Source organism: Notothenia coriiceps, unplaced genomic scaffold, assembly GCF_000735185.1.
Source record: "Notothenia coriiceps isolate Sejong01 unplaced genomic scaffold, NC01 NC01_scaffold00033109, whole genome shotgun sequence".
In the NCBI taxonomy this organism is placed as follows: Eukaryota; Metazoa; Chordata; class Actinopteri; order Perciformes; family Nototheniidae; genus Notothenia; species Notothenia coriiceps.
Window position 1 is genome coordinate 11,691 of NW_011365810.1, and position 6,471 is coordinate 18,161.

The 6,471-nt window shown below is 39.3% G+C and overlaps 2 long non-coding RNA genes across 2 annotated transcripts; both read right to left on the reverse strand.

Moving 5' to 3' along the window:
- Positions 1 to 2,276: 2,276 nt before the first annotated feature.
- On the reverse strand, positions 2,277 to 2,846 carry LOC104961303 (uncharacterized). The gene is made up of 3 exons (XR_800082.1): positions 2,806 to 2,846; positions 2,620 to 2,723; positions 2,277 to 2,410 (listed from the first exon to the last, which is right to left on the reverse strand). It is a non-coding gene; the product is annotated as an uncharacterized lncRNA (long non-coding RNA).
- Positions 2,847 to 4,265: 1,419 nt separating this feature from the next.
- LOC104961304 (uncharacterized) lies at positions 4,266 to 5,554 on the reverse strand. The gene is made up of 3 exons (XR_800083.1): positions 5,482 to 5,554; positions 4,958 to 4,994; positions 4,266 to 4,664 (listed from the first exon to the last, which is right to left on the reverse strand). It is a non-coding gene; the product is annotated as an uncharacterized lncRNA (long non-coding RNA).
- Between the last annotated feature and the right edge of the window lie 917 nt (positions 5,555 to 6,471).

Consider the following 6,471-nt stretch of genomic DNA (forward strand, 5'->3'; position numbering starts at 1 on the left):
TGGTCTCTTCCTGTGTTTCCAGCTTGGTTCCTCTTTTTTGTTTGTGACTGTGCCACCGGGTAGTTGTCCTGTTCTTGCAAGTTTTATTTTATTAATCTTAATAAAGGCTTTTTCACCCGTTAACGTGCCATTTGGGTCCGCCTTCCCCTTAACTCACCCTTTAACACTCTCCAAATCACAAGACAGACGTATCCAGGTTCTCCATGAAGTACACCGGAAAAGAAAAATAAATGGCCATTTTTTTTTTTTTTTTTTTTTTTTTTTTTTAACAAAGAAATATAAAGTTAAACCCGTTGAGTGCTCAGTCAATACATACTATATATAATATCAGGTTAAGAAGGCACCTTCAAATAAAGATTGGTCTTTAAATACATTTAGTTTGATTTTGCTTTTGAATTGTTGTCTAAGCAAGGATCTTGAACTGGTATCTTCCTATACCTGTATTTAATGAACAGTCTGTATAATGCTGTTTGTAGGAGCTCCCACAGGTAAAGAGCCACTAACTAGTTACCATCACATGACCTTAGGTCAAGGGGTTCCCAAAGTGGGGGGTCACGAGATTACAAAAAAAATGAATTAAAAAAAAAAAAAAATTTTTTTAATAAAACAAAATTGAATTAAACTTTTTTATAATTTTTTAAAGATTATTAAAAAACTTGCATATACATCTTCAGGGGCGACTGAGCCATGCTGTATATATTTCCGCACGAGGCCTGTTCTCAAACTTTACAAACCATTTTACATTTTGGGGTCGCGGCTGAAAAGTTTCCGACCCCTGTCCAGGTTGACTTACATGGATCCTCTATAATTAGTGATAGCTAAATAATAAATAATTTATTCTTGCAAGATATATATGCGGACGGGAATTACATGTTCAGAATTTCAGAACATAGCTAACAAAAAACTATAAATGCATTCTCTCAGAGATTACAGAATGTGTATTATGATATACAAACAATCACCTGTAGAGTCAGACTCTTCTGCAGTGTTGAGTTTCAGCATGTCAACTACTTTCACAGATGCAGGAAGAAGATGGAATGGATACTCCAGATCGCTGTCCTTTCGATTATTACAAGACGAAATGCTGCCTGTATCTCAAGTACAGTTCAGATTTGGATGAGACAGGTACATAATCTTGGAAGCCTCACGTCAGCGTCTCGGAGTTTCCTGTCAAGGCACAGGTTACCCGCCTCTATTAATTACATTGCCAAATATCTGACTCAGCCGCGGACTGTTGTACTCTGACGTCAATGGCGTTTAGCCACCAGCGCCGTATAGAATAGAAGAGTTACCACAGCGGAAGTCCAAAAACGCGTTATCGTCACTGTGGTTCATGCAGGACGAGAATCGCTTCCCGAAGTTCATGCGGCAATGTGAAATGCATTGGATAACAGTGATGTATAGAACTTCGACTTTTGTAATTAATTAAGTGAATAAAGGTTTGATTTGCAAATTATACAACAAATCGATATGTTATGTATTACATCAATATTTTTAAAGAAAAAATAGTATTGTTGCACAAATATTAAGTGAAATATTAGATTAGTGTGAACGGCACTAGATTCACATGTTAGGCTAACAGTGCCTGTGTTAAAGAGCCTGTTGCTGTTTAGTCTATGCTTGAATTCTTTAAAACCAATATTATCTTCTTAAACTATGTATAGTCACGTCAGGAGCATCACTTTCTAATGTTTATTGATATAGTTTAGAGGGAGGGGATCTAAAGGAATGCTTAAAAATTCAGATTAGATTAATTTCTACCATTTTCTTAAATTCATGGTAGTTTCAGTAATCCCATGGTAATTGAGGACACAAGTTATCTAAATGACTAATGTCATCTTTATGGCTTTCAGAAAGGACAGGAGACCGACAGGTGACTATCAAAGGACTAGCAGCAGCAGCAGCAGCAGCAGCAGCAGCATGATGATGATGTTAAATGTGTTGTTTTAGGAACATCCATTGCAAATACATGGAATTCAATAAACATTGAATAGCATATCATGCAGTTTGTCTGTGCCTTTTCCTCCGTGTTGTCCTGGTTTGCTGTGCTGCCTCCTAGTCGCCACCATGGTTTGCTGTGCTCCTGGGGATGCTCAAATCGCTCCGAGAAAGGAGTACGAATGTACGGCTTCCCCACTGACACAGAGCGGAGGAAAAAATGGCTGGCTCAAGTCAGCAGGAGCAATTTCACGACCAACAGCAAAAAAATATGTGAGGTTATTATATACAAACACTGCATTTGCACTTTTTCACAAAACGAAAACCACACCATTGGGAAAGCTTAATGTTTTGTTTAATACAAAAAAACAGGGAAAGGCTTGAAAAACACTGAGAGTTGAGACTCAGGGTGCAGGGTGAGGGTCTCAGTGCAGGTATTCAGGCTCCATTGAATCCCCCTCTGGTTATTGTGCTGAAAGAGGGAGTAACAGACAGGAGAAAGGGTTATACACACCTATATAGCACACCTATTGGATGGGAAATTGCCTTGGGGAGATAAGGTGTGGTCTTTGTTCCCAACTGAAGTTATGGAACTTTATTATTTGTGAGTTTAACAAAGTATGACAAATGGCATCATACATCTTTAGAAAATATGAAATAAAAAATTGAAGTGAAATCAACCTCTTCTCTGGAGAACAAACTTTGATTTCTCTGTCTTGTGAGTTTGCAGTCTTGCTCCTCCACCTGTAACATCACTGCCCCTCCACCTGCCATACAGTAGGTTACTAACACGATTACTTATATAATACAGTGATAGAATACATGTTTAGTATGCTTACTTATATAAAACAGTAGTATTAAACTTACCTTGTGTTTTCACTCTCACTTAAGTCCCTCTCCCTTTGCCATCAATCCAAAATCAGCTGAGCTGCAACATTATAAAGACAGGTAATAATCAACATAATCACAAGGACACAATATGGCTCTGCTAAAAACACTCACTCTTACACGCACCAAAGTTATATTTATCTAATATTTAACTCCCTCCACCCCCGCATACAATCCCGTTTAGAAGCCCCTCTTCTCTAATTCAACAACGTTGGACGAAATGACATTAAGAGAATGGAATTTACAATTAAAAGGCTGTTCAACGTGTGTTGCTAACTTGATCCGTTATCCTAGCTTTATCTGTTATCTGTAAACGTTCCCTAAATCTACTAATTTAGGGATAATCCACTGACATCCTTTAATACACATGTTAATTTGAATCAGATGTACTGATAATATCCGCAATATAAATCTTTAAACTTCTTCTTACTTTTAAAAGTCCGTCACGAACGGTCTATTATGCTGCAACTCTACGGCTCTGCTAGCCTTGGCGCTGACTTCCGGGGAACGATTGAGAGGCTCCACGCAATTGGTAGATAGGTTATATTTATATTTACACAATAATGGTGCACTGATAGACAGGGACTTGTAGTTTTTAAAGATATTACTGATTATCTAAAAATTAGATTTATTTGTTGTTATTTTCGTTATTTTATTAGGGAAGGACACACCTGAAGGACACTGCTGTGCCTACCATCTTTTCTTTCTCCAAGGGGAAAGAAGAACAGCCCAGGATAAAACACTTGGTGAGTATCAATAAAAAGGTAGGTGGCACTTCTAGTGTAATTATCAATGAGGAGATTGCACATGTAAACACACCTGAACAGGCCGGTGTTGCGCGAGATGTCGAACATAATGAAATGCTGACAGTGAATGTCTGTGACGATGTTGATTTGGGTAGCAGCAGACAACAAACAGACTCAGCCTGTGTTCACTCTAACTCCATAACAACACAGCTGCCTAGCAGCTCTCTGAATGATCACAGCTACATTATTTCTGAGTCTCCAAGAACACTCAAAAGAAAAAATATGAACGTGAGCGTAAAGCTATGTATCGATCGCAAAAAACTGAGGTTGAAAGGCTAGCAGACAAGGAGACTGAAGGCACAAGTTTCTTCCTTGGCAAGTGTTGTAAAAGTACTTCAGAAGAAACTCCTTATTTCAACTGACTGTGCCTCTCTTCTTGATGGTCTTGATGAGGTTCCCCGAGAGGTCTTTGAGAGAATACAAAAAAAGAAGAAGTCAGTGTTTTCTGAAAATATGAAGCAATTTGCCACATTGCACTTCTACTCTCCAAAGGCCTATGACTATGTCAGAGAGAAGTTTCACTTGTCTTTGCCTCATCCTCACACCATTCGAAAATTGTACAGTAGCATCTTATCTAACCCTTCTGCAATAGTTTTTAGCATTGTGTGCAGACTTTGTGGTGTGTGTTTGTCTCATTTTTATTTATTTTTTGTCCATGTCTTGTGTCCATGCTTTTTAGTTAGGAAGAGCAGCCATGTTAACAGTGTTATGGCTACAGATGTAATATCTAACTCAACATTTGCCATGACAGTCTGGGCTTAGCAAGGGCCTTAGAATACATACTCTAAAGGCCAAATCCAAAAACAGTGATACTGACATTTTAGCAGTTCACAGTTTTTGGAGATGGTCTTTCAGGCAATTGGCTAGTGACTTTAAAAAAATATCATTTCCCCTAGGGGTGAAATCTCCAGCGCAGTCCACCCCAACCGAACCAGCAGACGCGCAGGTCGAGGCAAAGGTTGCTGCCGATGATCTCTGTAGCTCTCATGGCTGCATGCCGGACACAGCTGTCTCCAACTATCCATACAGTCACTATTGTAGGAAAATAAATGAGAGTAACAAATGCTTTAGATAATGAGGAATATCAAATTAAGTATAAAGGGTTGCTCATTTTGTTCCTTTGACAATAACATACAACATATAATGTGTATATATATATATATATATACTGTGTGCTGTTTATCTCCAATTATGCACATAATGTATATAGATATATACATATATGTATATAGATATATATATCTATATACATATATGTATAGTATGTTTGTGTGTAATGTCAACCATCTGAAGTCATGTAAAGTAAGACAGGACCATCAACTTACAGGTTGTGGAGGAGGTTGCCATCTTTTTTTCTTAATGCTGAAAGAAATAAAAATTGTTTAATCAATATAAAAGCGCCTTTCTTTTTCTACAGTCATATTTAATTTATACTCTCACAGCGCTGTTGAAACAGTAACGTTGGATTAAATGTATATAACAATTGATGGTCAACAAGTATAAATATGCACATTTTGCATTTGTTAGCCCATGCAGTATTACACTGTTTATATTTGAATCATGGAGAAGCGTTTTTAAACTTGTATAGTGTAATATCAAGAACAGTTAAATCATAGGGGAAAGCTTTGTTTAATTCACAATACGCTAATTCCTTATACTGTATAGGCCACAGTCTATATCAGGCTAATTCACGCAACACTGGCCATATCTCTGCTAGTTTACAAAGTTTAGTTACAAATGACATTTATATTTGAAAAACGGTGAAGCACTTAAAAAACAATTGTATAGTGTAGGTTCAAGAACATTTAAATCAAAAGGACACGTTTTGTAAAGTTACAGGGTATTTTACCTTCAGAATATGCCTGGAACGAGTAGCAGTGACCGCAAGCTGGGTTGTTAGCTTAATACTGGGAGCATGGTAGCTTAGCTTCTTAGCCTGAGCTAGGTCTGGCTCCGCCTCTTTGCCCTTATTTGGATCAGGCTTTAGCTGGCGGGAGTTAGACTCTGACGTCACTGTCGAGCCGTTAGTAGCCGGCTTCTCGACAACTCTGCAGAATCCAATGGGTGACGTCACCAGGCCCGGTTCCAGAACAAAATGACTCAGGGTGCATCTGAGATTAGAGAGGGTGCAGTAGTAAAGTGCTATTTTTATAAGTGGGGAGTGGACCTAACACCCTCTAGGGGGGTCCTCACCTCCTCTAGGAGGGTCCTCACCTTCTCTAGGGGGGTCCGGGGGTATGCTACCCCGGGAAGATTTTTAAATATTTAAGTTAAAAGCATCAATCTGGTGCACTTTGAGAGCAAAATGAAGAGATCTTGGATACATCTCAACACCCATATGAAACAGCACTGTAAACAGATTTACTTTTTCTTTATGGATATTTTACAAATCAGTCCCCTTTTAAGACTGAAATGTCTACATGCATAGCAGAAGATGGCATATTTTTTACATGAATATTCCAGCCAATCTCTGTTTTGAAACCATGAGCTGCAAAATGAGCGCCTTACCCCACTGTACAGGCGAGTTGGGTACTTTTTTAAAATATACCTGGGCAGGTTCTGTTTTGCCGAGGTCCTCTGGCACTTGCGGGCCGCCGAGGGGTGGCGGTGTTTGGGGCAACGAAGACGGTCGCGGCTGCTCCGCGTCCGTGGGCGAGGCGGGGCAAAGCCGGCGAGTCGGGCGGGGGGACGTTAGTGTCCACGACAGTGGCCGCGGGCAACGTAATGTCCCCATGATCTGAACTGTTATTACCTGCAGTAGATGCAGTGTTACTGCTGGCGATAAGGGCTGGTTGTTTGAACCATTTTCTGATGTCCATCATTGACTGCTGTGTAAGCA